At 53.1% G+C, this 12,437-nt stretch overlaps 1 long non-coding RNA gene across 1 annotated transcript in view; it reads left to right on the forward strand.

The window, feature by feature from the left end:
• Positions 1-11,725, forward strand: part of LOC144762791 (uncharacterized) — a 133,016-nt gene extending 121,291 nt beyond the window's left edge. Inside the window, exon 3 of the long non-coding RNA XR_013596135.1 lies at positions 10,790-11,725. This is a non-coding gene — a long non-coding RNA (uncharacterized LOC144762791). The remainder of the gene's footprint in view (positions 1-10,789) is intronic.
• The last annotated feature ends 712 nt before the right edge of the window (positions 11,726-12,437 follow it).

Below are 12,437 nucleotides of genomic sequence, written 5' to 3' on the forward strand. Positions count from 1 at the left end.
CCTGACTTGGAGATCCTGTTGGATCGCACGCGCCGAGTGGGCCTCAGGAGGCCGGCAACGGCACCCCCACCTGACATGCGTTTATGACTTTAAGCTTAAAGAACGTATCCTGCGAGAGGCGCGGTCGAAGCATCCTATTGAGTTCCGCTCCTGTAAGCCGCTCCTCTATCAAGACCCGGCTGCCTCCACACTTTAGAAGAGACGCAACTTCACTGCATTTCTCCGATCCAAAGACGTTGCCTACTCCTGGGGGCATCCATTCAGGCTCCTTTTCAAATGGGACGGTAAGCTCCGTCAAGTCTGCACTGTGGAAGAAGCATCTTCTCTCCTTCGCATCCCGGGGGCGACAGGTGGTAATCCTGAGAAGCCTGGAAGCCCCGCTTCACGGGAGGACAGTGGCCACTGGCGGAAAGTGGAGAGCCCGAGGCGATACTTCGCCCGGATACCGAGACTATGGCCAAGGAACGATCGGCAGTTCTTTGCTCCTTGTCGGAGGTCTCTACCCTCACTTCCGCTGACTGATACAGATGGTCTCTGCGGTCCTGCCGTCCACCTATGCCTTCTTAGTTTGAAATCCGTTGGGACTGATCCAGCACCTTGGGATGGGCCAGATCTTGGGGGGTGGGGGGCAGCGGGCACCCCTACTATCCATCCCATGTCTCACCACAGGCGGTTGCCTGGGACTCTTGTGAGCTCCACATATGATTGTTCTTTTGGGTTTGTTGGTTTTGGGTAGTTTCTTAATGGGGTTTTTTCTTTTTTCTTTATGGGATACTCTCCTCCTCCTCTGTTGTTGCGCCATACCCCTAGCTTGGGGCCCTGCACCTACCCGGGTACCTCCGCCGAGTGGGATTCACTGCTATAGTCGGACCCTACCATCCTTATGTGTTTTGAGGTTCGTATTGTGTCCTTGAATGTGAAAGGCCTTAACAGTCGTATTAAATGAAGGGCGCTGCTGTCTTATTTGGAGAATACTGACGCCCATATACGCTTACTTCAACAGACACACCTCCTCTCGGCTGATACCCCTCGCCTTAGATCACGGGCTTTCCCGATTCAATTGTTCTCATCAGCTACTTCCAAAACTGCAGGGGTGGCCCTCTTGGTTTCCTCCCGTTTCCCGGGCCGGGTGGGGGGTAAGCAAGCTGAAATAAAGGGGAGGCTCCTGGCCCACGCTTTTACACTAGACACTCACACGTTTGTGCTGGCCTCAGTTTACTCCCCCAACACTGGTCAGGAGAGTTTTCTTAAAATGTTCATTCAGGACATTGCAGGGCTGCCAGACCGGACTGTCTTGCTGGGAGGGGACATTAACTTGTTCTTAGATGGGGACATGGACCGCTCGGGTCAGCGCTGGGGTCAATCAGGGACACTATCCAATGCTGGGAAACGCCTTTTGACGGACGCCGGGCTCACTGACTTTGGAGACATAAGCATCCAAACACACGGGCCTACACGTTCTATTTGCACCCTAACAAAAAAATATATAACCGCATTGACTACATTTTTACCTACGACTTACTCACACAGCGCGCTAGCGAGATTGAGATTCTTCCCTGCCCATTATGAAACCACTCCGCGCTGCGACTCTCTCTGTCCTTTCCCCCAAGGCGAGCTAGTCGTCGATTTTGGCGCCTGCGCGAGAGCATGCTCCAACGCCCCTCAGTTGTGCGGCAGATTGAGGAGCACATAGTGGATTATTTGACTTTGAACGATACTCCGGACGTCTCTACGACGACCCTCTGGGAGGCGATGAAGGCGGTCCTCAGAGGGGACTTCATTGGCATTGCATCTGCGGACAATAAAGACAGGAGGGAGAAACGCGCACATCTGACAGCCAAAGTGGAGGAGTTAGAGCGAATTCACAAGCGCACCAGAGCGCCGAGAGTATGGCGACAGTTGAAAGCCGCATGCCTACAACTTGCTAGGCTAGATATTGACTGGGCGGAGTATGCCACTTTACGCCTTAAGCATTTTTTTTATGTTAGGGGCGATCGATGTGGTTGCCTACTTGCCAACCGACTCCGTGCCCAGAGACAAGCGCAAAAGGTGACATTGATACAAGATGCTGGAGGGCTGCAATGTAGGGAGGATGAGACGATTGTCGAAGCGTTTCGACAATTCTATGCATCATTGTATTTGGCTCAAGCACTGCCTGACGCTGCCCCGTCTCAGTATCTCCAGAAGGTGGCCACCTCTGCGTTACTGCCATCCCAGGCGGAGGAACTAGGAGCCCCCATCCGAGTGGAGGAGGTTATCTACGTGATTGCCCGTCTTAAGCATAACAAATCTCCTGGCCCCGATGGGTTCTCTTTGGGTTTTTAAAAGAAATTTTGTGGGAAACTGGCCCCTATTCTCGCACATGTTTTTAATTTCATTGGGGTGATGAGTCATCTCCCCTCCCTTCCTCTATGCTGGAAGCTTTAATAACTGTTCTACCCAAGCCGGGGAAGGATCACCGTCTTTGTGGCTCATACCGCCCTATATTGCTTCTTAATGTGGACTTAAAGATTTTTACAAGCATTTTGGCGACGCGGCTCTCTAAATGTCTTCCTGGTTTGATAGACCCGGATCAATCCGGTTCTGTCCCCGGGCGGAAGTGCTTGGATAATACTAAACGCCTTCTCCATCTTATGGACCGTTCCGAGCGATTTCCGGCGGAACGCATGGTCCTCTCTGTCGACGCCGAGAAGGCGTTCGATAGGGTTCACTGGTCATATCTCCGAGCAACCCTGCTTCATTTTGGCCTTCCTGCGTGTTTCATAGCCTGGATCTTCCAGTGCTATGCGAATCCCACAGCCACAGTACGGGTGAAAGGGGTGGCGTCAGCGGCCTTTCCGATACGAAAGGGGACTAGGCAAGGGTGTCCGCTGTCCCAACTACTTTTTGCCTTGTACATGGAGCCCTTGGCCCAACGCATCAGAGATGACTCATCGATTTGAGGGATGCTCTTCGGGGGCTCTGAGCATAAACTGTGTCTTTATGCTGATGATGTGGTGGCGACCCTGGAGTGCCCTCGGGATTCCCTACCGGCTTTTTTGGACGAACTAGCTCACTTCGCCCTAGCCTCGAGCTTTCAGATCAACGTGCATAAGTCACAAGCTCCTAACCTATCCCTGGAGCCTGAGACGCTGTTGTCCCTCCGGCAGAACTTTCGGGGTCAGTGGGCCCAGGACACCATTTCATACCTGGGGCTCCGAGTGGCACACACCGTTTCTCTTACCCGACAAGTGAACTACTCGCTCCTACTGAAACAAGTACGCACTTCACTTCGTAAGTGGAGGCCTCATTCCCTCTCGTGGCTCAGCCGCATAGCGGCAGTGAAGATGGTGCTGTTGCCTCAAATTCTTTACCTATTTCATACTCTTCCGCTGATGCCCCCCGCCGGGGTTCTGCGGGCCTTGCAGAGGGACATAGAGCAATTTATCTGGCGGGACCAAAGAGCCAGGATGCGCCGCGTTCTCATCAACAGGGATCCGTTGGAAGGAGGGCTGGGTATCCCAGATCTTTTGACATACTGGCGGGCTGCTCAGCTGCGGGCTTTGGTGGAGTGGACTCGGCCAGAGTCCGAGAAGCATTGGTTGTTCATGGACAGGGCCCTTGCAGCTCGCACTCTGTGTGGAGTTCCCTTTTTGCCCCATCATCGTCATCGTAGTCTATATTTATCTGAAGTGACCCGTTCCATTATGGACGCTTGGGATCGAACTGCTCTTGCGAGAGGGCTTACAACGCTCCCTTCCCCCATTACGCCTATTGTACAGAACCCGGACTTCACACCGGCCTTAACTATAGAGAATTCCACCAGTGGACGACTGAGACTACCCGCTCCATCGGGCATTTTTTTTATCTTTCTGGATTGCGGCCGTTTGAGGAATTTCGTAATGATCTTGGGCTTCTGGAGACGGAGCGGCTCCATTATATTCAAATCAGACACTGGGTGCTCCAGGAGGGGGTGCGGGAAGGGGCAGGCGGTTGCTAACGCTGTTTGAGAAGTGGCTGATTACGAGACACAGTGGTGCGCGCCTGACGTCTGAGTTGTACAAATTCCTGAGGGTGCCCCCAGACACTGTGAAGAATGCGGGGCAACTGCGTTGAGCTGGTGAGCTGGGGTGGGAACTTTCCCCGAAAGAGTGGAAGAAAATTCACCATCGGGCCCGCCACACGGCTCGTAATATGGCGTCTATTAAAATGGCCACCTACTGGTACTTGACGCCTGTAAGACTCCATAGAAGTAACCCCTCGCGCAGCCCACTGTGCTGGAGAGGTTGCGGCTCGCAAGGTACCCTCACTCACGTGCTCTGGGATTGTCTGGGATTGCCCCTCCTTAGGGACGTACTGGTCACAAATACTAGATGAGATCGACTCCCATTTTGAGACTCACATCCCAAGATTCCCAGCCTATATCCTTCTTGGCCTCCCCAACGCCATTACCTTCCCGCTTCATTCTCGGAGAGGTAAACAAATAGCACTGACGGTGGGTGCGGCAGTACAGAATGTCCTGACTCACTGGGGGTCTGCGGTACTCTCTACTAGGTTGGGCTGGCTACACAAACTGTGGTTTATCTTAGGGATGGAAAACATTTCTCTTTCTCTGACTAACCCTGAGGCTTCCTTTCATGAACTCTGGGCCCCCCCTGGTAACGTTGCTGACACACAAGTTACTACTTGTGTAAAGATATATCTGTAAGAGACATTAGTTAGTGATAGATTCCTTACCTTAGAATATCCCCAGGCGTCAGACTGGATCCAGAAAATTTTGCGTAGCAATACCCGTGTGCCGGCAGGCGTCGTCCGCGGCTCCGCGTCCGTCGTTGGTGTCGTCGTTAGCGCCGGAATGACGTCGGAGTACTTAGACGCTGCCCATGCGCGCTGACGTCAGTTCTGATACACAGCTTTTCCGCGCCAGATACGCAGAGCCATGATAGAACCAACACTGGTGCCATGAAACTAGGGCCCTGAAAGGGGATGACCTTAACCCTAGATATCGGTTCGCAGAACGGGGAGGATGGGTGGGTCGGTAAGGAATCTATCACTAACTAATGTCTCTTACAGATATATCGTTACACAAGTAGTAACTTGTGCATCTGAAAGAGACAAGTTAGTGATAGATTCCTTACCTTAGAATAGATACCCCAGCAATACCAACCCCGGTGGTGGGTCTGCGAACCAATAATCACACCAGAAAGTCCTGGAGGAAGGAACGGCCAAAGAAGCCATCCCTCCGGACTTGGCTGTCCAGGCAGTAGTGTCTTGCAAACGTGTGCAGCGAGGCCCACGTAGCTGCCTGGAAAATGTCCTGCAAGGGCACTCCCCGGCCCAGGGCAGTGGTAGTCGCCGTGGCCCGAGGGGAATGAGCCCTCAATCCAACAGGGGGCTCCTTCTTAGCCAAGGAGTAACATGCATGGATACACAAGATGATCCACCGGGAGATGGTCCGCTTGTGCACCGCCTTTCCCTTCTTAGCGCCCACGTAACCAACAAAGAGTTGGTCATCCACCCGGAACTGGCGTGTGCAATCTAAATAGTAAGAGAGCGCACATTTTGGGTCCAGACGGTGGAGCCTCTCTTCCTCTTTCGAGGGATGCGGAGGCGGAAAGGAGGTGGGCAAAGTAATGGACTGCCTGATGTGGAAGGCCGTGACAACCTTGGGCAGGAAAGAAGGTCTTGTCCGCAACACAACCTTGTCCGGATGAACAGAGAGGTAAGGAGGTGTAGAAGAAAGAGCCTGGAGCTCACTCACTCTCCTGGCAGAGGTGATGGCAACCAGGAAAGCAGTCTTCAAAGTAAGAAGAAGGAGAGGACAGTTATGGAGCGGCTCAAAGGGAGCACACATGAGGTAAGTAAGAACAAGGTTCAAGTCTCACTGGGGCATCACAAAAGGAACAGGAGGGAACATGTGTGTGATGCCCTTTAAAAACCTATTTACAATAGGGGACTTGAACAAAGAAGGCTGATCAGGTAGACTTAAGAAGGCGGAAAGGGCAGAAAGGTACCCCTTGATAGTGCCCAGAGCAGAGCCCTGCTGGGCAAGAGAAAGAAGGAAGAGGAGAACCTCAGAAAGGGGTGCAGAGAGGGTCCACAGCCTTTTCTGTGCACCATGCCACAAATCTGTTCCACCTGCAGGCGTATACCAACTTTGTGGAGGGACGCCTGGCTGCCAGAATGACATTACAGACTTCAGGAGGCAAGTCTAATGGTCTCAACTGCCGCCGCTCAATCTCCAAGCTTGTAGGTGGAGACTGGACAGGTTCGGGTAGAGGACCGTCCCCTGCTGCTGCGACAGAAGGTCCTCCCGAAGAGGCAGACGAATCGGGGGATCGACTGACATGCTGAGTAGCTCGGGATACCAGTATCTTCGTGCCCAATCTGGAGCCACAAGGAAAACCTGGGCCCGGTCGCGCCTGATCTTCTTCAGCACTCTGGGCAGAACTGGTATAGGCGGAAAGGCGAACAATAGACCGCAACGAAAAGTGTCTCAGAGCGAGTGCCGCCTTGGAAACTCCAACGCGCAGAACTGATGACATTGCGCGTTCTCTTCTGTGGCGAATAGATCTAACCAAGGCTCTCCCTACTGCTGAAAGAGGCCTTGCGCCACGTCCGAGTTCAGACGCCATTCGTGATCCATCATGCACCGACGGCTGAGTTAGTCCGCCCTGGCATTCAGAGAACCTGCCAGGTGTTGAACCACCAGGGTCACGCCCTGATGTTCCAGTCACTGCCAGAGGCGCAGAGCCTCCTGGCACAGGGTCCACGACCCCACCCCGCCCTGTTTGTTACAGTACCACATGGCGGTGGTGTTGTCCGTGAACACCTGCACTACACTCCCCCGGACAGTGGGGAGGAATGCCTTCAGTGCTAGACGGATCGCCCGCAGCTCCAAAAGGTTGATTTGGAGCCGGTACTTCGGCGGAGACCAGAGGCCTCTGATCTCCGCCTCTCCCATGTTGGCACCCCAGCCCTGGAGGGATGCGTCCGTCACAACAACGTGCTCCAGGTGGGGTAGGGAAAGGGATCTGCCACTGACCCAATCGCGGTCCGTGAGCCACCACTGCAACTGACTTGCAGTGCCCTCCGAGATTAAGACGAGATTGGACAAGTTGCCCTGATGCTGGGCCCACAAACTTCAGGTCCCACTGCAGAGCCCGCATCCGCCACCGGGCGTGATGCACCAGAAGGATGCAGGAGGCCATCAGCCCCAGAAGCCGCAGCGTCAACCTGACCGAGACTCGGAATAAAGGCCGAAAGATCGGAATCGGAGCCTGAATATCCCGAACCCGCTCTTCGGGAGGATAAACCCGAAACTGCGCCGAGTCTAGAACCGCTGCGATGAAGAGGAGCTTCTGAGAGGGACACAGGTGTGACTTCGGCACGTTGATGGAGAACCCCAGCAAGTGCAGGAGGTCGGCCGTAGTCTGTAGGTGGCTGACGACTGTCTGGGGCGAGCCCACCTTCAACAACCAGTAGTCGAGGTAGGGGAAGACTGACACCCCTAACCTGCGCAGATGAGCTGCGACCACCACCATCACCTTCGTGAACACCCGTGGTGCGCTGGTAAGGCCGAAGGGGAGCACTGAAAGTGCTCGTGGCCTACCGTGAACCGCAGGTAACGTCGGTGGTCCGGCAGGACGGGGATGTGAAAATAAGCGTCCTGCAAGTCCAACGCTACCATCCAGTCTCCGGGGTCCAGGGCAGCTAAGACCTGAGCCAAAGTCAGCATCTTGAACTTCTCCTTCCGGAGGAAGCCGTTAACGTCCCGTAGGTCCAAGATAGGGCGTAGGCCCCCTTTGCCCTTCTTGGGTACCAGAAAGTAGTGGGAGTAACAACCACACCCTACTTCCTGCCCAGGAACGTGCTCGATGGCCCCCTTGGCCAAGAGGGCCGTAACTTCCTCTGGCAGAAGTTGCAAGTGATCCCCCGACACGCGGTGGAATTGCAGTGGCATGGCTGGAGGGGTCGCCTCGAAGGGGAGGGAGTAGCCCCTTCGGACGATTTGCAGCACCCACCTGTCCGACTTGACAGTGCGCCAGTGGAAGAGGTGATGGCGAACCCTGCCTCCCACTGGCGTCACATGGGCCTGAAAGCACGGACTAGGAGGGTTTCGAGGCGGGTGCTGCAGGGGAAGGTGTGGACTGGCCTCGCCGCTGTCCCCGACCGCTGCCACGGCGGTTTCCACAGCCGCCACCGCGCTGTGTAGCATTCTGCGGTGTGTGCCTGGCAGCACGTTTGGGAGCGCCCCTTCCTTGGCCACGAAAGGAGCGAAAGGCACCCGTTTGCTGGCGTGGGTCCGAGAGGCCCAAGGACTTGGCCGTAGCCCTGAAGTCCTTAAAACGCTCAAGCGCATGGTCTGCCTTGTCGCCAAAGAGGCAATGGCCATCAAACGGCATGTCCAGAAGTGTGGCCTGGACATCAGCCAAAAAGTTGGCGGACCTCAACCAGGCGTGGCGTTGAACCGCCACCTTCGTTGTCATCGCTCTGCCCAGTGAGTCCGTGGTATCCAGCCCACACCGGATGGAATAGCGCGCTGCATCTCGACCCTCCGCAAGGGCTTGGGCGAGCTTAGTCCGGGCCTCGTCCGGACATTGGGGCAGCACGTCCACGACCATGTCCCACAGAGTGTGGGTGTAGCGGCCCAAGAGGCACGCGGTATTGACTGACCGCAGTCCCCAACTCAAGGACGAGAACACTTTCTTTCCGAATTGTTCGTACCTCTTGGATTCCCGATTGGGCGGAGCTGTCTGGAATGCGGTCTTGGAAGTGGAGGCCTGGATGACCAGGCTCTCGGGAGTGGGGTGGGTGGAAAAAAAGCAAGGGTCGCCCGGGGCCGGGCGGTAGCGTCTGGCCATGTTCCTATCCACAGGCTGACCTGTAGCGGGCTTGGACCAAGGGCCCAAAAGAACGTCACACAAGGCCTCATTAAACGGCAGCAGAGGCTCAGTGGAGCATGCTTGCGGTTTAAGGACCTCAGTGAGGAGGTTAGTCCTCACGGCCGTGACGGGGAGCATCAGGCCCAAGGCCTTGGCCGCCTGCGTCAACACTATACTGTAGGCAGCCCCCTCCTCCGTAGCCACAGTGGAAGGAGAGACAAAACCCGTGTCTGGCGAAGTGTCAATGCCACTGGCCTCCCCAAGCTCATATGTCCAGTTCTGTTGAGATTGGCACTCCTGTGCCAGAGGGTCCACAGACCCCCCCCAATCACCCTCGTCCCCCATCTCCTGAAATTCAGGTTCAACGGATGGGGCCGGTTCGTGGAAATAGAAATCTCCATACGGCACCGGAACCGGATCGAGAGCAGGATCGGGGACGGCGCCAGGGGCGACACCCGCAGGGCCGGCGCCGGTGAGGTCGTGAGGTCGACCAGCGACGACCCGGATCCAGCGAGGGCCTGCGGCGTCGGGACCGAAGTCGCCGGCGGCACCAGGGCCGGAGCACCTGTTGGCATCGGAGCCGAAGCACCCGACCCGCTAGGCCCTCCAGCCGGGACCGCTGGGCCCGAAGGCGCCACGGATCCCGGCGGAGGAGGGAGGGACGTCATGGCCATGAGGTACCGCTCGACCTCCTCTTGCGCCGCATCGTGCCCAGGGACCGGCAGGTTTGGGGCTGGATGCGACGCCCGCGACTCCGTCGGAGCCGCGTGGGTGGTGTCACCCGAACCCCCGGCCGCATCGCGCGAGCGTCGGAAGAACGATGAAGTCTTTCCGACCTCTCATGCCTCTTACCTGAGGACCTGGATCCTGGAGACCGATGCCGACTCTCGGAGCTACGAGGGCTCCGACCCCGCGACTGGTCCCTCGACCTCCTGTGGGACCTGGAACGGCGCGGGGCCGACTGTCGGAGCTCCAGTCGCTTGCGGGACCGCTCCCGCCTAGCCTTAGACGTCAGGGCCTGGCAGTCGGAGCAGGTGCGGTCGTCGTGGTCGAGGCCGAGACACTGAAGACACCAGCGATGGAGGTCGGTAACCGACATCAGTCGGCTGCACTTGGAGCAGGGTTTGAACCCGGGCATCCCTACCGGCACCGTAGGAGTCGAGAGACTCGAGAGAAAAAGTGATCAAAAAGATCAAAAAGTTTAGTCAAAAAATGACTAAGGGGTAGAGCTTCTCCGGATTGGCACTAGCTGGCGCGGAAAAAAGAACTGACGTCCGCGCGTGAGGGCGGCATCTAAGTACTCCGGTGACGTCATTCCAGCGCTAACGACGCCGACGACGGACGCGGAGCCGTGGACGACACCTGCTGGCGCGCCGTGGTATTGCTACGCAAAATTTTCCAGATCCAGTCTGACGCCTGGGGATATTCTAGGGTAAGGAATCTATCACTAACGTGTCTCTTTCAGATTCATTCTTAACTTTGAACTTTCTGTTTAATAATATGTGGTTTAATTTGTTTGATTTATTTTGTCTACCTCATAATTTTTTTTTTTTTTTTTAGCATCTTCTATTTTTCTTCCCTTAGCTCTTACTTTTATTAACTCTTACAATTTGAATATGGATTGTACTTCACTCCACTTTTAATAATATATGTATGTTTATAGGGGTCTATATATATATATATATATATATGTCCTCTTATTTGTATTGTGGGCTAGTGTACAGTGTGATGTTTTATGTAGATATACTTAGTAATATGTCCTTGGTTATATGTTGTTTTTATTTATTAGTATGTCACAAGGATATTACTTTTGATTAATATGATTTTTGTAATATGTGTATATATGTGTTTAATTTTATGTTGATTATTGTTGTAAATATATGTGTTGTGGGTATTTATGTGCTGTCTTATTTGAATTATTTCAGCCCTGATGAAGTTCCTTTGAAAGGAACGAAACTCGTTGGCTGGCTAATCGCTTGTTTTATCAAGAAGAATAAAATACATTTAAAGGACTTCCTTAAAAGTTTGTGACTTATATCCTGGTGCACCTTCCAGGAGTTAAAAATGTTCTTGTCTGGATTCCAGTGGAGCCCAACTGCGGCAGGTTTCGGAAGCGACATGCACAGGACTCTTATAGTTGTGTAACAGGGATTGATGTGCTGAACCAGTGGTCAGCCGCAGTTTGGAGTTTTTGTATCGCTTTATGGCCTTTGACCACAACGCTTTGCCTCTGCTTTCCTCTGATTACTGTTTTAGTCCAGGGCTACCGACCTGACCAAGGGCAGGGTGTTCCATGGCCCATGGGGACATTGTAATCTTCTCTAAGTTAGCATGCGCATGCTGCAGACTGTCCGGTTCTTTCTGCACGTTACAACACACATTTATTTTGCAATTGTCTCTCTTGCCATTTTCACATGAGAACCTACCGCTGTGTTCATGCTCTGCAGATTCCTGGTATTTAGTCTGAACATTGTGAGCAAGGTCGATCAACAATGCCCCTTGTTATTCTGTTCTGGTCAGGCCCTAGCACCTAAACAAAACATACTGATGCAGCTGTTTGGGAATACGTACTTTGGTCTTATTGAAATACAAGAATAGGTAGCACATACTTGAAGAGGGACCTTACAAGGGAGAAGAGCAGGGTAGCACAGATGATGTAGATCTACCATCTATAGACTGAGGTACAGGGTCTGCAGCTAACGCCCAGAGATCTTCTAATATATAATCATTCTGCTTCTATACATGGGGAGGGTGGTTAGGCTACATTGTCTTTTTATAATTACTGCTCCTTTCATGATTTACGTGGATTACTTGCTATGTTGATCGTATTTGTGTTATGCATTTTTCTGCTTATACTTATGTGGCACATATACTGCATACTAGAGTACATTACTTAAAATAAATATTTTGAACTTGTTCATGTCTCTGTCAGATCTTATTGTGGACAAGTAAAGGAGTGCGAGCGAAAGGGTGTGTCTTGCAACCGAGTTACCTGAGAGAGTCGGGAGTGTTGTGTTCTGGGGTGTCGTGTTCTGGGGTGTCTAATCCCTTGTTTCTCGGTTAGTAGGAGAGCCAGTGAGACACTATAGCTAGTCGGTCCTGGGCTCATGGGTACTAAGGTGGTAGGATAACTCAGGTGCAACATTGTTCAGTGCTTATCTGGCTCCACTGGCATGTATCATTCAGACTTTCGGCTTCAATGTGGTGTCATATGCATGAACACTTAGCTGATGTTTTCCTTTTAAGAGGTTAAGTGTGAGCTATAGGATGTGTTTAAGTATCAATAGGCCTGGATGCTGGTATGAACCACCAATCGATACTGCAATTGAGTGTGGGCCTGTTGCTGATAGTATGATTCAACTCATAATGTAAAATGACTCCGTATGGATGCTTGTATAATTTTGGTAATCAACATCCCTCTCTGAGACTATACACACAAGCCTCAAACTTTTTATGAAATTCGGGGGCATAAATAATCCAACTTGCCAATCAACATCTGACACCCCCCTATTAGTGATTTGTTACGTTGTACTGTATGCCCCGTTGTCCTAAATGCAGTATTCACACTCGCAT

This window comes from Lissotriton helveticus, chromosome 6 (genome assembly GCF_964261635.1).
Source record: "Lissotriton helveticus chromosome 6, aLisHel1.1, whole genome shotgun sequence".
Classification (NCBI taxonomy): Eukaryota; Metazoa; Chordata; class Amphibia; order Caudata; family Salamandridae; genus Lissotriton; species Lissotriton helveticus.